This window comes from Narcine bancroftii, chromosome 11 (genome assembly GCF_036971445.1).
Source record: "Narcine bancroftii isolate sNarBan1 chromosome 11, sNarBan1.hap1, whole genome shotgun sequence".
In the NCBI taxonomy this organism is placed as follows: domain Eukaryota; kingdom Metazoa; phylum Chordata; class Chondrichthyes; order Torpediniformes; family Narcinidae; genus Narcine; species Narcine bancroftii.
Window position 1 is genome coordinate 53,716,405 of NC_091479.1, and position 22,813 is coordinate 53,739,217.

Sequence of the window (22,813 nt, forward strand, 5' to 3'; positions counted from 1 at the left end):
GCTCCGGTTCACCATCGGGTCACTCACCTTGGCCCACGAACCTGTTTTGATCTGCGGGAACCTGAATTCGATGCAGTTGAGGTTCATCTCCCGGATCTGCTCCCTGGCTGAGAAACCACCTTCACCTCTGGCTCGGGGTGGGGGCAGCAGGAGGGTGACAAGGGGAGAGGATACAGTGTATGCCTACCAGGTCAGGGACATAGGACGAGCCCAAGAACTGGGGTGGTGGTGAAGGCTGAAACCTTCGGGGCATTTAAAAGTCTCTGAGTCACATGGATGAAAGAAGAATGGAGGGTGATGAGGGAGGAAGGGGTTAGTTATTTTTATTTTGGTTGGAATACATCGGTCGGCACAACATCGAGGGCTGAAGTGCTTGTACTGTGCTCTCGTGTTCTATGTTAAACCTGTCAGTCTTTCAGCAAGCGGAGATGTTGGGGAGGGAACGCTGTCGACTGGCACATTCCAGGCTGCAGGAGTACATGCTGAGGGATGGATGGAGGCTTGGCACAGCCAAAACGAAGGCACTATGGGGATGGATCATAACCCTCTCATTACCGGGCATTGAGAGGCTGAGACCAAGGGGAACTCCTCCAACAGCAGAGGGGGGCAGTAACCACACGGTATCAAAGTGGTGGCAATGAAGATAAAGAGAGACGTATGCAGCAATGTGCAGTGAAGGGAATATCTGGATACAACAGGAGGAGGATAAAAGACTTGGAACGGTCTTCCTCTTTGGAAATAATTTGTGAATAAAATCAATTTTGCTGAGTGGTGGGGTGGGGTGGTGGTAGTGGGATGAGAAAAGCCCTACTCAGTCAACTTTACTTCATGAGATACTTTCTCTGATCCAGGAAATCTCTTCTGCACCCACTCCAAAGTACAAGGTCAAATTTATTACCCTTGGATAGCACAAGAACGACCTGATGAAACAGTGTTCTTGGGGTAAACACACTCAAACACACAACCAAGCCCTCACACCACCAGACAAATGATACATGTGCAGCACGTCCAGAAAAATTGCTCGATATTGTTGAATAAATAGCAGAGTCGAGGAGTATTTGTATGAGTAGCTCATCAATCGTTCCACGTTCTCCCTGCCTGGAGGAAGAGGCTGTTCCTGGCTTTGAAAGTCCTGGATCTCTTTCCCGACGGGAATAGCTGGATGATGCTGTTGGCCGGGTGAAGGGGTCCTCGATGATTCAGTCAATGATCGTAGTGGATCACATTGATATTTGGGGTGGTGGGGGGCAGGAGGGTGTCCCCAGTGTTGCTCTAGGCCACTTTAGGTCTCGTGGAATGACCTCTGATCATTTAAAAATATATATTTATAAATCCACAAAGAATTCACACAATTAATAATAATACAAATCAAATATAAATACATGTGTCATAATTAAAAGAAAGAATAAAGAAATTCCCCCCCATAAACCACCCCGTGCTAAAAGAAAAAAGAAGAAAAATGAGGACAAGGGACCCCCCAAACAGGAGCGCCGATTACTTTAATGTTCCTTTTCATAAACTGAGGCCTTAAGGAGAAAGGGAATGTCAGAGTTTCATTTAAATATTCACACCCACCCTTTGTAAATATGGGCTCCATATTCTTCCACAATATATGGTTGTTGCGGCCCACTAACCGGGATGCAAACCAGTACACAAGATGGCTGACGAACGCAGTGACTGAGCAGATCCCATGAGAACCAACAACCTTCGTCCCAGGTGACATCCTGCACGGCGGGAAGCAATGAGCAATGGCAGGAACACCCACCAATCCAAGGCTGGCTCTGCCGTCTCAAAAGACCTGTCCTCAGCAGTGGGAGAGTATATAAGCAGAACTGCCAGTTCAACAAACCAGAATTCGATTTTGACTGCTTGGGTGTGCATCGTTCATTCCACACTTTACAGTAAGTCTGCTGCATCTTGGTGCGAAGGAAGAGACTTTCACCATCGACCACCTCAAGCCAGCACATCTGGACATTAGCAAATTGGTCTCCACTCAGCCCCCACGACGCAAATATAGGCGACCGAAAGCAGCGAACAGCGCTCCAATCACTGGTTCTGGGGAAGTGGGGGATCATGCTAACTGGGATCCCCCTGTACACAAGATGACTGACGAACCTGATGACCACGCAGAGTCAACAGGGACCAACAACTTTCGACCCAGGGGACAACCCGCACAACAGTAATCAACAAGGACAGGAACACTGACTAATTGGAGGCCGGTTCTGATATGACATAACTCCAGTCGACAGCAGCAGGGAGAGAATAGAAGTATAGCTGCCAGTGTAATAAAGGAGTCTTTAACTTTGATTTCTTGAGTGTGTGTCCTTCTTTCCACCCTTCACAGTAGCGCGCACACTCCAATTTCACATCGAATGGTCTTGCTCATCTTACATCGGGAGTCATGTGTCCAGTTTCCTTATCTGAAGAATGAGAAGTGCACAAATATTATCAGATTTGTTTCTGGGATGTTTTAACCGGGTGATAGAAGGAAAGTTTGAACATGGATCTCTTTCTCATTGGAAAAAAGGAAGTTGGCCTTACAACATTATGAGGGGACACAGCAGCACGGATCGAGAGAGGATAATGCAAAGGAGCTGAACACCACGTGTCACAATTTCCCAATAACTGATCAGCTGCTTGGACTTGAAGAAATGTCTTCAATGAAAATGTAATATCCTTAGAATTCTCTACCCTGTTGAAGGTTCATTTGAAATTGGGACCCATGGACATGTGATGAGTTTATTGTCATACACATTCGTAGAGGGATAAGATGCATCGAACTGAGATGCAGATACTTTGAAAAAAGTAACAGACATTAAATTGGAAGCGGTAATAAATATGAAGGAAAGATTGAGAATAAATAGTCTCCCTTGTGTTTCTTGAGATCAGAGGAATCCTGGAGCCAGGACAAAGTGATCTTATGAAATCTAAGGATTTGATTGTTGTTGGGGTAGTTGTAAATGGATGGGCTGAAGGGGCTCCTCCTTCTTCAGCTACCTGTCTTCTGTCTTGCGAAGCTGATTGGGTGCACCTGTGTGTTCGCTCGCTCACTGATTGGTTGCTTCAGTTGCGCCAGCCAATGGGATGATTCGGAGGGGCTGCTATTTGATTGGACGCTGAAGTCGGGTGGGATTGATGGGCAGGTTCACGGGCTGATTGGCTCGTGCAGTGGGGAGGCGGGACGTTGGCGGCGTCGTCGTCTGCTCGGGATCCATCGCGTCGCCGCGGGCGCGAAAGAGAAGAAGTTGGCGACGGCGCCGGGATCATCGTCAGCCGCGCGGTCCAGGGAAAACGGGCGACCAGCAGCCCTCTGGGCCCCACCCAGGAGTGGCCGGTACCGGCGAGGTGTTTGAGTGGAGCCGAGGCGTCGGTGCGAGGCCTGATGGCGCCGACAGGGCGAGGCCGGAGGCCGCGAGGTAACTTGCAGAGGGAGGGGGCGGGGGCAGGAGCGTGGCAAGTCTGGTTGGCGCATGCGTGGTGAGTTCGCGCATGTGCGGCTGATTTGGATGTGCCGACAGGGCAACGAAGCGAAACGTTTGCGCAAGCGCATGCGCACAGAAATTAAGATGGCTGCCCCCAGCCGATGGACCCTGAGTCACAAAGTCAATCCGCACATTTTGGGTCTTTTGTGCCCTGTGTCTCTGTTCTCGTTTTTCAAATCATTTGATTTTAAAAATAGGCTCTAATACTTCAGGGCTCCTCGCACGGGGTTAAAACCCGACTTGCGACCATTGTGGGACATATTTGATCGTTTGGACTCCACTACGGTCGCAGGTCGGGGAGGACCTGTCGGGATCATTGGGTCGCTTCAGAAGGGATGGAAAACCAATCCATTTATTTTTGCTTCCCAATGCTCATAGAATGTGTCTGATTCCATTACTTTTTCCTGTTGTAGCATCACATTCTTCATAAAGTTAGATGTTATTTTTTAAAGTTGTGTCACTTGAACAATAATGCTCCAATCCTTCTGATCCTGACGTACCATGTGTTTAAAATGTCATGTTTCTCAGTTACGTCCGAATGCCTTGGTAAATATAGGGATTTTGGTGTTAACAATACAGTGTAAAGATTTCACCAATCCTTTTGAATTTATGATCTCTGAGATTTCTGGTCATGTTTTCTATTTAGGTTGGTGTATCTTGCAGACCTATTTGGTTGCAGCAAGTACGAAGTTATCGATTTGTAGCGTCCGCTGCCGCAGTGCTACCAAGTAAAGAGACGTCCACACAAGGTGAGTGTAAAACAAAGACTGGCTTTACTATTTTAAATTCCCCACGTCTGCTCGCTGGCCCGGCCACTTCTGGTGACGTACCCCTGACTTCCAGCAGTGTCATTGTTGCATCACTCTCTGGCCGGCTGGCAGCTACGCAGAAGTGTAGGGCTCCTAAGCCCATACACGGTGCTAGGCATGGGGTCCTTCTCGGTAGTGAAGGGGAGTCCGTGCCATTTTGGACTGTCCAAGTGCTGCAGTGATTTGGCTTTTTTTCCTCGCCCGGTCACTTGGTACGCTACAATCTCAATGTTTTAAAGGGGGAAATTCTTTCAATGTTTCATTCACCTTTATTACAGAATTCTTCCTAGATTATCTGTGTAACATTGAATGTTATGGGTTTTCATGAACAGGGATCATGATTTTACTCATAATTTGGTGAGCAAGTGGATGGGACATTTTTTACTAATGCCCCATTGGAATCAAAATAAAAATGAAGTGATATAATTAGGAAGGTTTGTTTATTCTTTTTTTAAGCGGGATGTCAGGATGATTTTCATCTTGCTTGCTTAATTAAAATGTGATTTGTCAGTTCTTAATGGCAATTACCATATTGGCATTGCAAGGAGAGATGGAAAATGGATCAGGTCCTTGGTGGTCCCAGTAAGACAATGCAGAAAGATGTCACAGGGCTGAATGTGGTTTAGGGAGGGAGAGCATATTAATTTTTAGGAAACGTATGTGGCCAGCCACCTATCAATATTTTCCTCAAATAGAAACTCCTGCTGGTAGAAGCGATTTCCTACTTTAAACAGGCCCAATGTCATTATCCAAGAAAATATTGTTACGAGCCCAAAGGATCCCAAAACCTAGAAGCAATAGTCATTCACCAAGACAAGTGGTTTTTAAAACAGAAGTTATTTTTAATCAAATTTAATCATGAAAATAGAATGAAACTTTAACTCTATATTTAACTCACCCAAGTTAACCCCCTTCTAATTCTAAGTGCACATGTTTGTAATGTTTATAAATTTAAGAATAGTTCTTTGGTTCACAGTTCAATCTCACTTCTCCTTCTTCCAAGTTCTCTGGTGCAGTGAATTCTTCTGCTGTGCACAGAATTGAACGTGTCTAAATTTCACAAGGTTTTGGTGCTCGAAAGGTAAATGTTTACCACTCAGGATTGTTCTTGTAGGGTTTTTAGAGAGAGATTTGTTGTTCCAGGATTTCCACAACTGAAGAACCACCATTAGTCACCTGAATGCCTCACTGATGAAACTTGCCCTATTAGGGTTTTCTAGATGGTAACTTCTTTCTCAAAGCTACTACAGAATTCCATTCCTCTTATTCCAAACAACAGGAGTTCTTTCTTCTGCTCAAGCTATTGTTATATAAACAAAACCTAGCACCCTGCATAAAGGTACTTGTAGTCATCCTGGTTCCATTTACAAACAATGGTCATTCATTTTATGACATCAGTTTGATTAACACCTACTTGTGAATGTGAATAACATTCTCCAGAGATCTTCAATATTTCTTCAGTCTTTTAAATAAGATGTTTTAAAATGTATGTGTGTATATGTATGCAACCTACTCGAAATCTTACCAAAATCCCAAATATTACCAAATTCTCCAAATATATTTATCTATTACAATATCACGAAAGGAGCATTTAAGAGACTCTGAGACAGGCATACATGGGCGAAAGAAAAACAGGGTTGTAGTGGATGCACAGCGCGGTATTGCAAACCACCACCATCAGTTCACAGACTTACCTGACACATCTCGGGCTAACAGTGCTGGGCACCAAAGTACAGTGAGTGGATAAGATGAGGCCCCTGCTGAAAGGCACAGGGCGCTATTGGCTCGTAGCTTTAACCAGCTGGTCCTGTGGACCAGAAAGTTTTCACTAATATTCTCATTGACAGGCAGGGAATAAAAGGTCTGTGTATGTCTGCAATAAATCAGTCTTGAGTTGACTACCTTTGTATGTGTTTGGCTTTATTGAGTAGCATCTACCGCAGTAGCTGCTACAGGGTATTTTTTTTTGTTAGAAATATCAAGATCAACACAACATTGTGGGCCAACGGGCTTGTACCGTGCTGTAATATTCTGTTATTTCTGTTATTGCTTGACTTTGAATATCTCTTGTAAGTTCTGTGAGACTTCAATAATGTAGCAAACGTGCACAGCAACATTGCAGTCAGGAGTTTGTATCTCCTGGTTGACTTGAGCTTTTCTCTTTTTTACACAATGCTTTATAGTTCTGGTCAGTAAGAAAAGGAATATTGTGCATGTTGAATATGTCATTATGTCTGCAAGTAACACTGGAAAAGTGTCAGTAACACCAAGGTAAATAGCACCCTGTAGTGGCTGGTGCAGTTTCCTGATGGGCACAAGTTATCACTCATTGGCTACAGTGATGTGAAAATGTGGGTAAATTATTTTGTATATGATTTATACATGGAAAAATTAGCTGTTGTTTGTTTCAATTTCAGGTAGGTGTAGTTGCAAAGTGGGTAAGGATAGAAAATAGTTGGGCATCAACAACTGGGGCTTGCATTTGATGGTGTGAAAGTAGAAATGGAAACTCAGAAGAAGGCTAATCTGATTAAGCAAGCCACTGGGTCTTATATTTCCACCAGAAGTGAATCTCGAATTGAATTTTGAGTAATTTACACTGGTTAACTTCAAAGTCTGTTGATTGTAAGACTAAATTAAGAGCCCTTTTGCCTCTGGCTGTACTGAATGATTGTTTTGTTTATTACATAAATCTTTCTGAGAGGGAGAATAGACTGAAGCTGCTTTCCTCCTCGTTGGTGATGAATCTTGCAGTAAGATGTTTCAAATAATTACAGACTCCTAATTCCTCCCCATCCTCGGGCATTTTCTCCTGCAATCTACATCAGTTAACACCATCCAGGGATTCTCATGCAGGGTAAAGTTTCAAATTCACCAACTCCAACCATGTCCATGTCCTCTGTGGCAGGAAACCCAATGCAGAGTAAATGACAGATTGGCTGAGCACCTCCACTTTGATCACAATGGCCATCTTGGCTCATGGTCACAAGCTGTTTTAAGTTCCATTCCATTCCCACACTGACCTTTGTCTTCTGCCTCCTCCATTGTCTCGGTGAGGTCAAATACAGAGGAACCATCTCTTATTTAATTTGTGAATCGATGGTATGAATATGGAATTTACCAAGTTCATGTAACCTGCCCACACCCCCCCCCCCAAGTTTTTTCTCTCTGTCCTGTTGATCCACACAGTTCCCCTCATATTTTCCCTTCCAAACCAAATAACTTAAAAATGGGGGCAGAGAAATGGCAGATGGAGTTTAATCTGGATAAGTGTCTTGCACTTTGAGTGGACTTGTAGTAGTGTTGCAAAGAGGGATCTTGTGGTGCAAGCGCGAGCTCCTTGAAAGTGGCAATTTGGATAGTTTTCTCTAGAGCTTTGGAGGCTGAGAGAAGACCTGGTTGAAATTTATCCAATTATTGTAGTCCTGGAGAAGGTCGATGTCTTCTTCCCCCCACCCTCCCGTAGGAAATGTAAAAATACTATGATGCCTAAATTGAACATGAGAGGGGAAAAGGAGAGAAGTGAGGCAGGGTTTTGCACAGTGCGCTGGGGGTCTGGCCCACACTGCCAGGGTAGTGGTGAAATCACCACGATTTAAGAGGCATTTGGTTGGGCACATGAACAAAAGGGAATGGGTGATGTGTATGGACCATGTGCTGACAGATGGGATTAATTTAAATGAGTATCATGGTCACCACAGACATTGTTCACCAAATGGCCTATTCCTGGGCTGCTCTTTTGGGTGATGATTCATCTCTTTTCAAGGATTGTTGCCGATGGGCAGTAAACTTTTCAGAGGTCTATCTCCAATGAATGTATTTAGAACATTTCCATGAGTTAATTCCCTGTAGAAACAGCAGTTTATCATTCAAGCTGTGTAGCCACAGCAATAATGCAAAATTTGAAGGCCATCGTTACTGAATCCATTTTAATCAGCCTTCACCTTGTACAATGTTCAGTTGAGACAAGAAAATCGAAATGCAACTTTTAACCTCTAGGAAAGATGAGTAATCCTCTGTACCACAGAATTATTGCTGAAAAAATATTTGGAAAATTTTGTGAATTCAACTTGCAAAGAGGGGATGAAGAGGAGCCACAACGAGATTTTTAAAAATTTAATTCAAAGCATTTATTTTAAGATGTTTACCACAATAAACATGTTCAGGTTCAGTAATGATCAATTCTAGAATGGCATGTGGCCGTAATAAAAGGAATGCAGGATAGATATATTGCAAGGAAATATAAATTAATGATTTGGATTGTGGTTTAAATGGTTTTGTGGCGAAATTTGTGGAGGTCACCAAGATAGGGGACAAAGTAGGAAGTGTAGAAACTGTAAAGTTGGAGAAGGATATAGACAGATTAGGAAACTGGGCAAAATGATGGCAGATGAGATTTAACACCGAGAAATGTACAGTTGTACATTTTGGCAGTGGAAATAAACAGGAAGCATACTATTTGGATGGGAAGAAAATTCAGACCTTGGATGTGCAAAGCGACTTGGGTGTTCTTGTACAAGGAAACCTAAAAGTTAATGACAAGGTGAAATTGGTAGTGAAGAATTCAGTGGAGTACAGGAAATTAAAGAAGTTATCTCATGGAGGCATTTTGTATATTGAAAGGTTTAGATAGGGTGGATGCGGGTAAGATGGTTCCCTTGGTGGGTGAATCGAGGACAAGAAAATTAGAGGTTATCCATATAAAACAGAGATTAGGAAGAACTTCTTTAGCTAGAGGGTCGTGGATCTGTGGAACCGCTGCCGCATACAGCAGTGGAAGCCAGATCACTGGGCATATTTAAACAAGAAATAGACAACTATCTCATTAGTAAGGGCATTAAGGGATATGGGAAAAGTCCAGAAATTGGAAGGAGTGCAGAGTGGTTTCGTGTCGGTTTATGGAGCTGACTCGATGGGACTTGTGGCCTGGTTCTGTCCTTTGTCTTGAGATCTTGTTCTCATTTGAGAGAATTTATTGAAGGCAACTGAGAAAAATGGAATAATTCTTGGCAGTTGTTAGAGTAGGTTATTAGTTTGACATCTCTATGTAAAACTCCAAAACTATCTGTCACTTTGGAGTGGTGCCTGTCCCTCCAACCCATGAGGAACATAGACTTTCTAATATGTCATGTGTTCTTTCAGTGACAAATGATTCTCTTATTCAAACATGGCCAGAGGTCACTTGCATTTCATTTCAGCTTCACAATCGTTTTGGGTGGGTTTTCAGTTGTAAATGTGGCAAATTCCTTTTTGGGAGTGGATTTCTTGTCACATTTTTCAGTGATGTATTTGGAAAAAAATGCTGTTGTGTGGACTACAGCTCTTGAATGCAAGTGAGCTGCATTTGTTGTCCTTCCAATGCCATCTGCTGCCTGATAAGCCTTCAACCTGGCTCCTGCCCTTTCCAAGCCTTGCTGAAGTGTTTTCCTCGCCTCGTGACCCCATCATAATGGTGTGCAGACATGCAATAAGCCACCATTTTAAGGCAGGGTCCATAAGACGCAGGCTTGTAAAACCCCCGGATTATCTTAAAATCGCAAAATTGGAATGGCAAGAATTGGGCGTAGCCCACAGATCTGATAGCTGCTGGGCTTCAAGGTTGTAAATGGTTCTGAAAAAAACTAGGGATTGGCGGCCTTGCAGAGATAATTGTGCCCTGAACAATTCCACCGTGCCTGACTGATACAATATTTCAAATTTACAAGACTTCTCAGCCAACCTCCACGGCAAATATGCATTTGTCAAAATAGATCTAGTACATGCTTACTATTAGATTCCATTTGAGTCTTTGGATGTCACGAAGACAGCAGTGATGCTCCCGTTCAGCATGGTTGAGTTTCTGAGAATACCATTCGGTCCATGGAATGCAGCTCAGACATTCCAGTGGTTCATGGACCACGAACTCACTGTCCATGGGTTTGTTGGTGCTTATGTTGATCGAGGAGATTCTGGTTGTAAGTGTGGATGAAGAGGAGCACAAGAGCCACCTTATCTCATTGTTTCCGAGGCTTGAGGAATGTGGTATCGTGATCAATCCCAGGAAAGTGTTTCTGGTGCTTCTGATCTTGTATTTTTGGGACCTAGAGTTATGCAACATGGTATTTTGGCTGATGAATGGAAAATGCATGGAATTTGATAATTTCCTCCCCCTGTTAGGAACATTTGGCCAGTTGTGATGGTTTTTAGGTACGAGGAATTTTATTGTTGTTCCCTGGTGAATACCGCAGCATCTCTATTACCTCTTGCTGAACGACTCAAAGGATATGATATCTGCTTCAAAAAGACATTAACTTTGGGAGATGATGCTGTGTTAGCTTTCCATGATGTGAACACTTTTCTTGCAAATGTCACTAAGCTTGTACATCAAATGCCTAAGGCCTTCCTTTCTTACAACAGATGCATCTGTCAGTGCTGTGGGAGCAGTGTTCGAACAGCTAGTCTGTGGGCAATTCGAACCTTTGGTGTTTTTATTCAGCCAAGCGGTCACCGGCTCAGGCAAAGTATAGTACATTTGGGCAAGAACTCTTAGCTATCTATCTCGCAGTGAAACATTTCTGTTTTAAAAAATATATATTTATAGTTTTGTATACAGTTCAATATAATAATAGAATCTTATCCAAATGATATGTTCAATGATCAAAATAGAATAATAAAATAAATGTTGTACTGTACATTAAAGTGAGAAGAGAAAAAAAGTATAAAAGAAAAAAATACAGACCTAGGTGCAAAGCTCCTGTGATTACTATTCCCTCCCAAAAGGAAAGGCAGGATATTAATAAAATCGTAGAATTAAACCAACATGATAAGGTTCAACCATTAAGATTAAAGAAAAGTGGTGGTGGGGTGGAGAAGTGAATACATTAGATATCCAAACCCATATCTAAATATGGTTTCCATATTTTGAAGTAGGTATCATACCCAGTTCTAATATTATAAGTCACCTTTGCTAAGGAAATACAATTTTGCATTTCCCCACAATCAATTTTAAGATGGGATTCAGATCTAAAACATGAATTTGAAAAATTAGGAATAAATTAATTGATGTTCCATTAAATATAATTGATGAATAAGTTATTATTAACTAATCTATCAAAAACATTAAGTACTGTCCCAACAAATGTCAGACCAGCAAAAAGGGTCAATTTCAGTTCCCAAATCCAATTCCCATCTTTCTTTTGATTTATTCAAGTCTGGATTTGGAGATTCCTCTTGAAGTAGAAGATACAATTTGGAAATGTTTCTTTGTAATTCCCTCATGAATCCCAATTTCCAATCCAATATTTCAGCTTTTTTATTGGAAGGTCTTCCTTTGACCATTTGTACAGACCACCAGCCTCTTATGCATACTGTATCTCTACTTGCCAAGGGAGATTTGGCACTTGCACTTCATCCTTCAATTTTCATTGGACACACGTGACATCTGAGAGAAAGCGAATTGGTGCCCAATCCAGGTGCGACATTACATACAACTACTGACATCAATTTCAATGCCATGGCTCATGTACGGTGCACTGATCCCGATTTCATCCGGTGTAACCAGATCAACTCTGGTCTCCATCTTCAAGATGTGACCCTGGATGAATCGGCTGAAATGTTGGTCTGATTTTTTTTTCCCCCAACAGGAAGGACTAGGCTATTTGTGTGGGCAGCTATGAGGCAGGAGATTTTCCCTTCACAATCTATCTCTTCCTGGTGGAAGAGCATCAATCAAACTGGTTAAGGAACATCTTACCTGGGTTCATTTAAAACAGAATGTTGGATTATGGGCAAGGACTTGCTTGCTGGGTCAATGCCCTAAAGTCTCCAGGCACATGAAAATCAAGCTGGGGGATTTTGTTGTTTTGGATTCCCATTTCCAGCACGTGCACCTTGTGGCTTGAAAGGTCCACTTCTGCCATCTTGGCAATGTACTTTTCTGCTCATGTGTGAGGACAGGACTACCAGGTGGAAGGATGAAATTCCGATCATCGGCATCTCTGCAGAGACAATTGATGGGACTTTTGTGGATCATTGGATTCCATCATTTGGTGTTCTGGCCACTATTACAACAGATCGAGGGTCTCAGTTCGAGTCAGCATTGGTCCGAGCTCTCACTGATCCTCTGGGCACTACCTGAATTATGGCTAAGCATTTCAGGGCCAACAGCTTCTTTGAGCATTTTCCTTGACGATCGAAAGCACCATTGACAGCAGGTGGCAAATCATCGACATGGAGCGAACGTTTGCCCATGGTTCTCCTTTGTGTGACTACAGCTCTCAGGGCAGATCATGGATGTTTAGTGGTAGAGCTAGTCTATGACTGTATGCTGACCTTGCTAGGTGAGTTTGTGAATCTGAGTCCAGACACAGTGCTCATGAACAGGTCAGTTATCTTGATTTTCTTCGAAAAATGAAATTACTCTGATATTCCCCTATGTGGCAGCATCATCTGCAGTGGATGTGCCAAATGATTTACAACACTGTACTCGTGTGTTTCTTTGACATGATGTTGTTCGTAAACCACTTTAGCCCATTTACGATGGTCCTTTCCAGGTCTTATGGCACCATCCATCGTGTTTTGTGATTGACAGGAATGGAAAAGGTAACACTTTTTCCATCAACAGGTTGAAGCCAGTGTATTTTGAATGTCCACGTTCTGCATCAGGGCTAGGGCTAGAGGACCCGTGCGAGGGGGACCCGTGCGCCGGGGGACCCGTGCGCCGGGGGACCCGTGTCGTGTCCATCTCGTAACATCATTCTTAACTACATTAATATCTTGCTTCATAAAAGTTATTTCTTCACACACAGTGTTCATTTTAGTTTTCATTTCCGAAAATCTGATGAGTCATCTGCATTGACATATTTGACATATCTTCCATGAGTTGAGCAATCCCTTCCAGAATTGGAAACAAAGAATCCAGTCCAGGATCCATCACCTCCATTTGAGGCTGACCTTCTTTTGCCGCAGTCCCCAGTTCTTCAAATTCTAATGAAGTTGAGCATCTTCTTCCTCCATAGCAATAGATCCTCTTCCGGTGCTGCTGCAGGTCTGGACACCATTTTGATCCTACACTATTCTAAAGTCACTTCTGGGATCCATTTCTTCAAAACCTTCACCGGATCCGAACCTTGCATATCTTCCAGAAGACCTACTATCTTAACATTATTTCTACGACTTTGGTTTTCTAATGAGTCAAACTTCTTCAATAATTCCTTCTTCTGAATCCCCCAATCTACAAAAGGTTCTTCCACTTTTGCCATTTTTTCTCTATTACGCTCCACTTGACTCTTGCATTCAAGAAAGCCTCCTCAATCTTTTTAAAATGATCTTGCGCAGGTCCACTGATCGTGTCCATCTCGTAATATCACTTTTAACTACATTAATATCTTGCTTCATAAAAGTTATTTCTTCACACACAATGTTCATTTTAGTTTTCATTTCTGAAAATCCTTGAGTCATCTGATGAGTCATCTGCATTGATATATTTGCCATATCTTCCATGAGCTGAGCAATCCCTTCCAGAATTGGAAACACAGAATCCAGTCCAGGATCCATCACCTCCCTTTGAGGCCGACCTTCTTTTGCCGCAGTCCCCAGTTCTTCAAATTCTAATGAAGTTGAGCATCCTCTTCCTCCATAGCAATAGATCCTCTTCCGGTGCTGCTGAGGGTCTGGACACCCGACAACATTGTGCCGACCTCGTCAGTTCACCGTCGCTCAGACTCCCCCACAGCCCACACCTTCTCCAAAGGTTTGTGGACCCTCGACACACTGTGCATGCCCGGTAGGGCCACCGACTGCGCAGGTGCCTCTTCTGATGCTACACTGTACCTCCCCTGACCACCAGGCAATGCTGCAGGCTCACGGGCCTGTCCTCGCTCAGCTGGCCCGCCCTCTCGCCTATGTTCATGAATGCACGAGTCAAAACCGCTGAACTCATCGCTGAGCTGGTGCCATCTTGCGATAGCGCAAGTGGTGCTGACGAAATACTTCGCCGGGCAGGAGTCCTCTGAGGCTTGGAGACGCCAGTCGACAACTCCGTTGCTTCAAGTTGAACTCGGCCATAATTCTTCAACACTTTTGAAAGGTAATTTCTTCTGGAACTGAGTTTTCGATTTTTTCACATTTGTAGCTATTTTGATCCTCCACAATTCCAAAGTCTATAAACAGTATTTTTAATCACTTTTACAACTTTTAAATTCAAGCATTTAATAGTCTAACTGGGGAAGGGTGGAACCACACGTCTACCCTCTGCGCCATCTTGTCACAGTATCTGACACAGTTTATAGTAAATCACTGTTAAACCTTCATATTACTGTGAATGCTGTCTCTCAGCTTCTGCCTCACTCTACCGTTCATCAACGTTAAACCTTCTCCCCCTGTTAACTTGGTGTTAAAGTATCAGCCTAAGTTTACCACACATCACCATTAAACCTTCTCCCCATTGTGAGACCAGTTTTACTGTATCTGCCACAGTTTATCGTACATCACTATTATATCTTCTCACTACTGTGAACTCGGTGCTACAAAGCCTGCCAGTCTACCGTATATCACCAGTAAACCTTCTCCTCAATGTGAGCCTGGTGTTACTTTATCTGCCACAGTTTAGTGTACATCATCATGAAAAATTCTCCCCAATATGAAGCTGGTGTCACTGTATTCACCAAAGGTTATCGTACAGCTGTGTTAAACATTTTCCCCACTATGAACCCGAAAAACAGTAACTGTCTCAGTTTCCCATACAACACCAATAAAGCATTTTTTCCCACTCTGAGCCCAGTATCAACGTATCTACGTAGTCTCCTGAACATCACCATTAACCTCCTCCCCACTGTGAACCAGGATTCACAGTATCTGCCTTATTCTACCATACATCTCTGTTAAACCTTCTCAGTACTGTGAACACAGTGTCACAGTATTTGCCAAAGTCGACTGTACATCACCGTTAAACATTCACCCCACGTTGACCCATTTTTCACTGTTTTTGCCACCATTTATCATACATCACAGTTCAGCCTTCTCCCCGCTGTAAACTTGGAGTCACAGTATATTCCACAGTTTATTGTACATCACTGATATACCTTCTCCTCGTTGTGAATGCGGTGTCACCATATCTGCGTCAGTCTTCCGTACATCACCATAAACTTCTCCCCAATGTGAACCTGGTATCACTTTATCTGCCACAGTTAATATTACATCACCGTAAAACCTACTTCCAACTGTGTACCTGGTATCATAGTATCTGCCACAGCTTATCATGCATTACTGTTAAACCTTCTCACTACTGAAAACTTGGTGTCACAGTATCTGCCGAAGTCTACTGTATATCACCGTTAAATATTCTCCCAACTGTGAACCTGGTGTCACAGTTTATCGTACATTACTGTTAAACCCGCTGGATAAGCTCCAGATAGCGAAAGAGGAGTTCTCGCATCTGCAGGAACTGGCGATCATTCGTCGCTCCGACAGTCCTTGGGCCTCGCCGCTCCACCTGGTCCCAAAAGCCTCCGATGGCTGGCGACCGTGCGGAGATTATCGACGGCTTAATGACACGGCAGTACCTGACCGTTGCCTCATCCCTCACATTCAGACTTTATGGCCAATCTGCATGGTGTGAGAGTATTCTCCAAGATCGATCTGGTGTGCGTGTATCATCAAATCCCATTGCACCCCGACGACATCCCCAAAATGGCCATCATCACCCCCTTCGTCTTGTTCGAATTTTTATGCATGCCCTTCAGGCTCAAGAACCCGCCCAGACCTTCCAGCACCTCATGGATACGGTGCGCAGGGATTTGAATTTCGTGTTCATTTATCTGGATGACATTCTTGTTGCCAGCAGAGACTGGGCACAACACAAGTCTCACCTGCACACCCTCTTCTCCCGACTGGCCGAATTCAGCCTAATGATCAGCCCGGCCAAATACCAGTTTTGTGCAGAAGAAAATTTGGATGGGATGAAACTAATCCAGAATCCATTGCACAAGATTGGAAAAATTAGATTGAGCGTCTTCGTATACTTGGAAGTTTTGACTTCAACAGACTTTGGAGTGGCCACATTTTTCTGATGTAAGTGAAGGTGGTTTTGATCCTGTCAGTTACTGAGTCCTGTGAAGTAACCAAGTGCGAGTAGATGGTGGATTTGTATTGGGAAAAGCCAGAGTGGCTCGATTAAAGTCAGTCACCAGACCTTGAATGGAATTGACTGCTGCTATTATGGCGAGCAAAATGGACGCTATGTTAAGAAGAGAATTACAGATGGAGTTAGCAGATCCTGTGTTTTGGACTGATAGAACATCAGTGCTTAAATATATTAATAATGAAATCATGAGGTTTCAACTCTTTGTGACTAACAGAGAGAATGAAAACCTGGACAACAACAAATGGCAGATTTACCACCGGACAGAGTTTCACCTGATGAATTCCCATTTACATCCGTGGAAGTTGATTATTTTGGTCCTTTGCAAGTAAAGTGAGGACGAAGTGTTGAAAAACGATATGGAGTTATTTTCACTTGTTTGACTATGAGAGCAATTCATATTGAAGTAGCGTCATTGCTTGATACAAACTCTTTTATTAATGTTCTTTAGCGTTTTATTCCTAGACCTGGTCAAGTAAAAGAATTATGTTCTGATAATGGATCTAACTTTAAAGGAGCTGAACGAGAATTATGAAAAGTTATTCAAAATTGGAATCAACATCAAATTCATGATGCATGACTTCACAAAGAAGTTAATTGGATATTTAATCCACCCATAGTTATGGGTGTGGTACGGGTAAGGGTTAGTTGGTTGTGGAGAACGTTCACAAAGGTCTGTACTGGGCAGTACTGGGCAGCAATGCTTAATGTTGTAATGGATGCGGAAGCTCTGGGAAGGGGTAAGGGAGGGACTGGCCAGGAAGTCTGCAGATGCTGGGTCCGAGGGCAATGCACAAACATGCTGGGGAAACTCATGGATAGTTTTGTGAGGAGCAGGTCCTGCATCACGAGTCAAATTGAGTATTTCGAGAAGGTGTCAAAGGAAATAGATGAAGGTCAAGGTCTGTATGTGCTGCACGTGGATTTTAGTAAGGTGCTTGACAAGGTCGTCACGGTGGCCTCATTCAGAACATCGGGAGTCATGGGATCCATGGAGCCTTGGCTGTGTGGATTCAGAATTGGCTTGTCTGCAGTAAACAGAGGGTAGTAGAAGATGGAACAATGACTAGTGGCTCTCCAAATGGATCTGCTCTGGGACCCCTGCTCTTTGTGATTTTTATGAATGATGATGGGAGTGGAAGGGTGGGTACGTCAGGGGATGACACAGAGGTAGAGATGTTGTAGACAGTGTAGAAGGTTGTCATAGGTCATCCAGTTTGCAGAGAAGTGACAGATGGAGTTCAATCCTGTAAATCAGATGTACTTAAAGAAGCAACTGGTACAGGTTTATTTCGAGAGTCATTTTCAAGGGCACGAATAAAAGTTATTCCAAAGAAGGTTGGAGACCCATTAAAATTAGCTTCATATAGTCCAATATTTTTATTGAATGCGGATTACAAGATCCTGAGCGCAGAGCACTTGGTTCATGGCAGGATTATGAACAGTGTGCAGGACAGAGAAATATTTAGATCCTGCGCCATAAATCACTCAAGGTTGCTGTGCATATTGAGAAGGAGTTTAAGATGGTGTATTGTGTGCTGGCCTTCAGGAGTCAGGGAATTGAGTTCAAGAACTGAGAGGTAATGTTGCAGATGTATAAAATTCTAGTCAGACCACACTTGGAATATTGTGTGCATTCCTGGGGCGAGAATACCAGAAGACGTCTAAATAAGGTGAGATGAGGGAACTTTAGACAAGATGTGAGGGGGATATTTTATTCACACAGAATGTAGTGGGTGACTGGAATGCATTGCCAGGGGTAGTAGTGGAGGCTGGTCCACAAAAGGCATGAAAAAGATTTTTATATAGGGACAGGAATAAAAGAAAAACAGAAGGTACTAGTGAGAGGGAGGGAAGAGTAATATTGTTGTGGGGTAGGTTCAGATGGGTCATCTGACGGGAATCGACTGATCCATCCATGATTTGTCCAACATCTTGCTGCCATGTCGTGGTGAACCAGGGTGTTGACTGATGGAGACACAGTACTCTGAGGTCTGCAGATATAGATTGTGGTTTTCTCCATAACACACTTCCTCAGGTAAAGCAGAGGAAGGGAAAGGCCCTAGTGTGCAGGGGTAGGGAGAGGGGTGATGGGGGAAGAGTTGGGGCCCTCCAAAGTCATCATGATCAGGCCACGGAGACAGCATCTTTATCACTCGTATTTCTCTTCCCAGGAGAAGGAGCAATCTCAGAGACAAGACATGAGTCCAGAAGAACATTGCATCCCAGCTGAACAGAGGACGGACAACATCATGATGGCCTGAACCCCTCCCCTTCTCCCTCTGGCCCTGCCAACTCCATTCCCCACCTCTTCCATATTCCTTCACGCACGTCCCCCTCCCATTTCTCCCCTACCTCTCCTCCATTACAACCCCCTCCCGCTCACCTTCCCCTTCACCTACCTTCACACCTATGCCCTTAACTCAGCCCTTCTCCCTTCGCCTCCCCTTCCACTCTCCTTTCCCCCTCCCCTTTGCCTCCTACCTTTCCCCTCCTTCCCTTCCCCTCCCCTTCCCTTCCAACCCCTAACAGGGGAAGGAGGGATAGGGGAAGGGGGTTGGAGAAAGGGGGTAGTGAGAGGGTTGGTGTATGTAATGGGGTAGTGGTAGGGGGTGCGGGTATGGGTTAGGGGAAGGGTGTAGGTGTAGAGGATAGGGGTAGGGTTTAGTTTAAGGTTGGGGAAGGTGGGTAGAATTAAGATAAGGGTCATGGACGGGTAGAGGTACAGTTAGGTTTAGGGTTAGGAGATGTGGGCTCGGGTTAGGTCGAGGATTAGGGTTAGGTTTAGAGTTCGGGGAAGTGGGCTTGTGTTAGGTTTAGGGGAAGGGGGTAGGAGTAGGAGGTAGGGGTGGGGTGTGAGTTGGGGTTTGGGGAAGGTGGGTAGAATTAGGGTTGGGTTTAGGGGACAGTGTAAGGATAGGGTTAGGGGACAGGGTGGAAATAAGAGTTAGGGTTGGGGACGTGGTGTAGTGTTTAAGGGTATCGGTAGTGTTAACGTTAAGGTTAGGGTTTGTTAGGGGTTAGGGTTAGGTTGGGGAGGGGAGTGGGGGAGGTGAGCGGGGCACGGGAAATGGGGAGGTGATGGGGAGGGGAATGGGCAGGGGAATGAGGAGGGGTACGGTGTAGAGGAAATGGAAGTTGAATGGAGGAAGGCATCCCTACCCCCTCCCCTCCCCACCCCTTCCCCTACATTATCCTTGCCTCCTCTCCTCCTTCCAGAGGAAGCCGGGACTCATTCCGGCCAGAACCTCCCAGTGGTTTCAGAGCCTCCCTTTCAGGGAGTGACTTCGACGCTTGCCGCTGGACATACATCTTGTCTCTTGATTCATTCTATACCGTTGATATTAAATTTAAAATTGTTTGGTCTTTTGAAGCTTGAACTCAAAAGGCTGGTCCAGATAGACCACAGAAACAGGCCCTTCGGCCCCACACTCCTCTGGCTGTGCTGTTGTAATCAGTCCATATTCCTCTCCACCTTTTCATTCTTAGCTCCCATCCAGCTCATGTTGCCTTGTCAATCTCACAGCCTGTGGGAAGAAGCTATTTCCCTCCCTGGCTTCTCTCCTTTTATTCCTCCATATCTCCTTCCTGATGGCAGGGGGACATAAATGCTCTTTGCTGGATATCTGTGAGTCTATTTACAGAGCCCATCCCTGCAAAAAATTCAGGGGTCCCTTGCCTTGAGGTTCCACCCATGTTGCCTCTCCCCCAGCACTCTCTCGTCAGAACACAACTGCACCGTCCTTCCCCTCCTTTCCCAGGTCTCAGTATCCCCCTGACAATTCCGGTCAGCTGCCATGTCTACACCTGCCCCACCTGCTATCAAATGCCCTGCATCCTCCTTCCCCGTTGGTTTCCTCCTGTTATCAGGCATCAGGATGTACCCCACCCTGTTGAAACTACCCGTATTCTCACTGATCTCTCTGAGCCTCTGCCCTCCATCCAGGGGTCTTGGTTGTCTTGCGGTGATGGTGGAGAACAAAGTACCAACTCAAGGAGATGGGGAGCAGTAAGGAGACCCCCAGTTCCAGGAGACAGGGAGAACCACAGAGATGCCCAACTCTGTCAATCCGGTAGAACCTGGTCATCAGGTGCAAGGAGCTCTTGGTACTGCTGCACATGAGGCAGGTGTGGCCCATCCACACACCTCCACCCTGTCAATTCCCAAAACACATTTCCTATTCATGTTGGGTTCCAAAATGGATAGAGTCTGGAGGACCATGTACGTCATCAATCAATGGGGGCATAAACCTAACCAGCATGGCTATTGTGTATGGCTGTGCTTGGAAACAAAGTGCAAGGGCACCAAAAGCCACTACATGCAAAGGTTCTACCTGGCTCAGGTGTTGCGAAAGATTGGTCTGGCCGTGATGCCACACAATGTCCTAGTCAGCAGGACTTTGCCCCATCACCTTCATGGGATGGTTGCATCGACAAACACTATGGACCACAGGGCCATCAGGCAGTGGTCAGCATGGAATTCCTGCTGACACAGAGACTAGGACTTGATGAGATACTGCGGGGTGGTCCCCTGAGCAGAGCATCCAGAGACAGACATGCAGAACTGCTGGAAGACCAGAATCTCAGTGAAAGATGCCCTTTGGTCTGCCTGAAACCCAGATAAGAGAAGCAAACACTAGAAGCCCAAAGCAAAGGGAGGAAGGTTTAGGGGCAATATCAGGGGTACTTGTTTTTACACAGAGTTGTGGGTGTCAGGAATGCCTTGCCAGGAGTGGTGATGAAGGCTGAAATATTAGCAGCATTTAAAGGCTTCTTGGACACATGAATGAAGGAAACATAGAAGATAGGAGCAGGAGTAGGTCATTCGACCCTTCGAGCCTGCTCCGCCATTTAACGAGATCATGGCTGATCTTAAAGTTCAGTACCCCGTACCCGCCTTCTCTCCGTAACTTTTAATACCCTTATACTGAAGAAATATATCTAATTCCCTCTTAAATATATTTAATGAACCTGCCTCTACTGCCCTCTGTGGCAATGAATTCCACAGATTCACCACCCTCTGGGTAAAGAAATTCCTCCTCATCTCGGTCCTAAATGGTTTGCCTATTATCCTCAAACCATGGCCCCGGGTTCTGCATTTTCCCATCCTTGGAAACATCCCATCTGCATCCATTCTGTCCAGTACTGCCAGAATTTTACATGTCTCTATGAGATCCCCTCTCAATCTTCTAAACTCCAGCAAGTACAATCCCAATTTGTGCAATCTTTCCTCATAAGTCATTCCTGCCATTCCAGGTATCAGCCTGGTGAATCCCCTCTGCACTCCCTCCATTGCAAGAATGGAGGGTTATGAAGGAGGAAGGGTCTAGTTTTTATTTTGCTTGGAATTGATAGGTCAGCGCAACATCTAGGTCCGAAGGGCATAACTGTTCAACGTTAACCTGCTGGTCTTTTAGCACATGGAGATGTGGGTGAGGGAATGCTGCCCACCGGCCTAGTCCAGGTTGCTGAGAGATGCACTGAGGCTTGGTGCAGCCAACACGAGGGTGCTGTGGGGAAGGACTCTCATCCCCCGGGTCTTGATGGGCGGAGACTAAGGGGAACCCCTTCAACCACAGAGTGCAGGGAGTAACCACGAGGTGTCAAAGTGGTGGAATGATGCTGAAGAGAGAACGTGTGCAGTGAAGGGAATATAGACATGCAACACGAGGATGAGAAAAGACATGGAACAGTTGTCCTCTTGGTCAATAATTTTAGAATAAAGTTAATTTTGAGGTGAAAAAGAGAAAAGCCCGAACTCAGTCAACTTTGTTTCATGAGATACATTCTCCAATCCAGGAAAGCTCCTCTGTTCCCATTCAAATTGAACCCGAGGAAACTGTGTTCATGGTGGAAACCTCTGCAAACACACAACGGGACCTTCGCACAGAGAGGCAAATGATACACGTGCAGTCCCTCCCAAAAAAGAAATAAATTCTGTTGAATCAATAGCAGAGTCATGGAGTCTTTGTCTGAGCCGGTCATCCATCATTCTCCATTCTCCCTGCTCGCAGGAAGAATCAGTTTCTGGGCCTGGTGCTCCTGGCTCCGATATTCCTCGACTTCTTTCCCGATGAGAAGAGCTGCCAAATGCTGTGGGCAGGTGGAAAGGATCCTCGATGACGTTGACAATGAACCCGGTTTATCCCATTGATATTTGGGGTGGATGGGTTGGGGGGAGAGAGTCCCCATGATCCTATCTGCCACTCGTGGTCCTGCCGATCATTTAAAAAAAATATTTATAAACTTAAAACCACAACAAATTCACACAATGATAATGCTCATCTAATGTGTGGCATCTATAAAAGAAAGAATAAAGAAACCACCCCCCACCCAATCCCCAATATCCTACCCCCTCCCCCTTCTCTCCTCAACAGAAGTGTCTGCTACAGTGGTGACCTCAG

At 44.6% G+C, this 22,813-nt stretch overlaps 1 long non-coding RNA gene across 1 annotated transcript; it reads left to right on the forward strand.

The window, feature by feature from the left end:
• Positions 1 to 3,157: 3,157 nt before the first annotated feature.
• Positions 3,158 to 19,195, forward strand: LOC138745412 (uncharacterized). The gene is made up of 3 exons (XR_011346247.1): positions 3,158 to 3,416; positions 4,129 to 4,231; positions 18,584 to 19,195. It is a non-coding gene; the product is annotated as an uncharacterized lncRNA (long non-coding RNA).
• Positions 19,196 to 22,813: the final 3,618 nt, after the last annotated feature.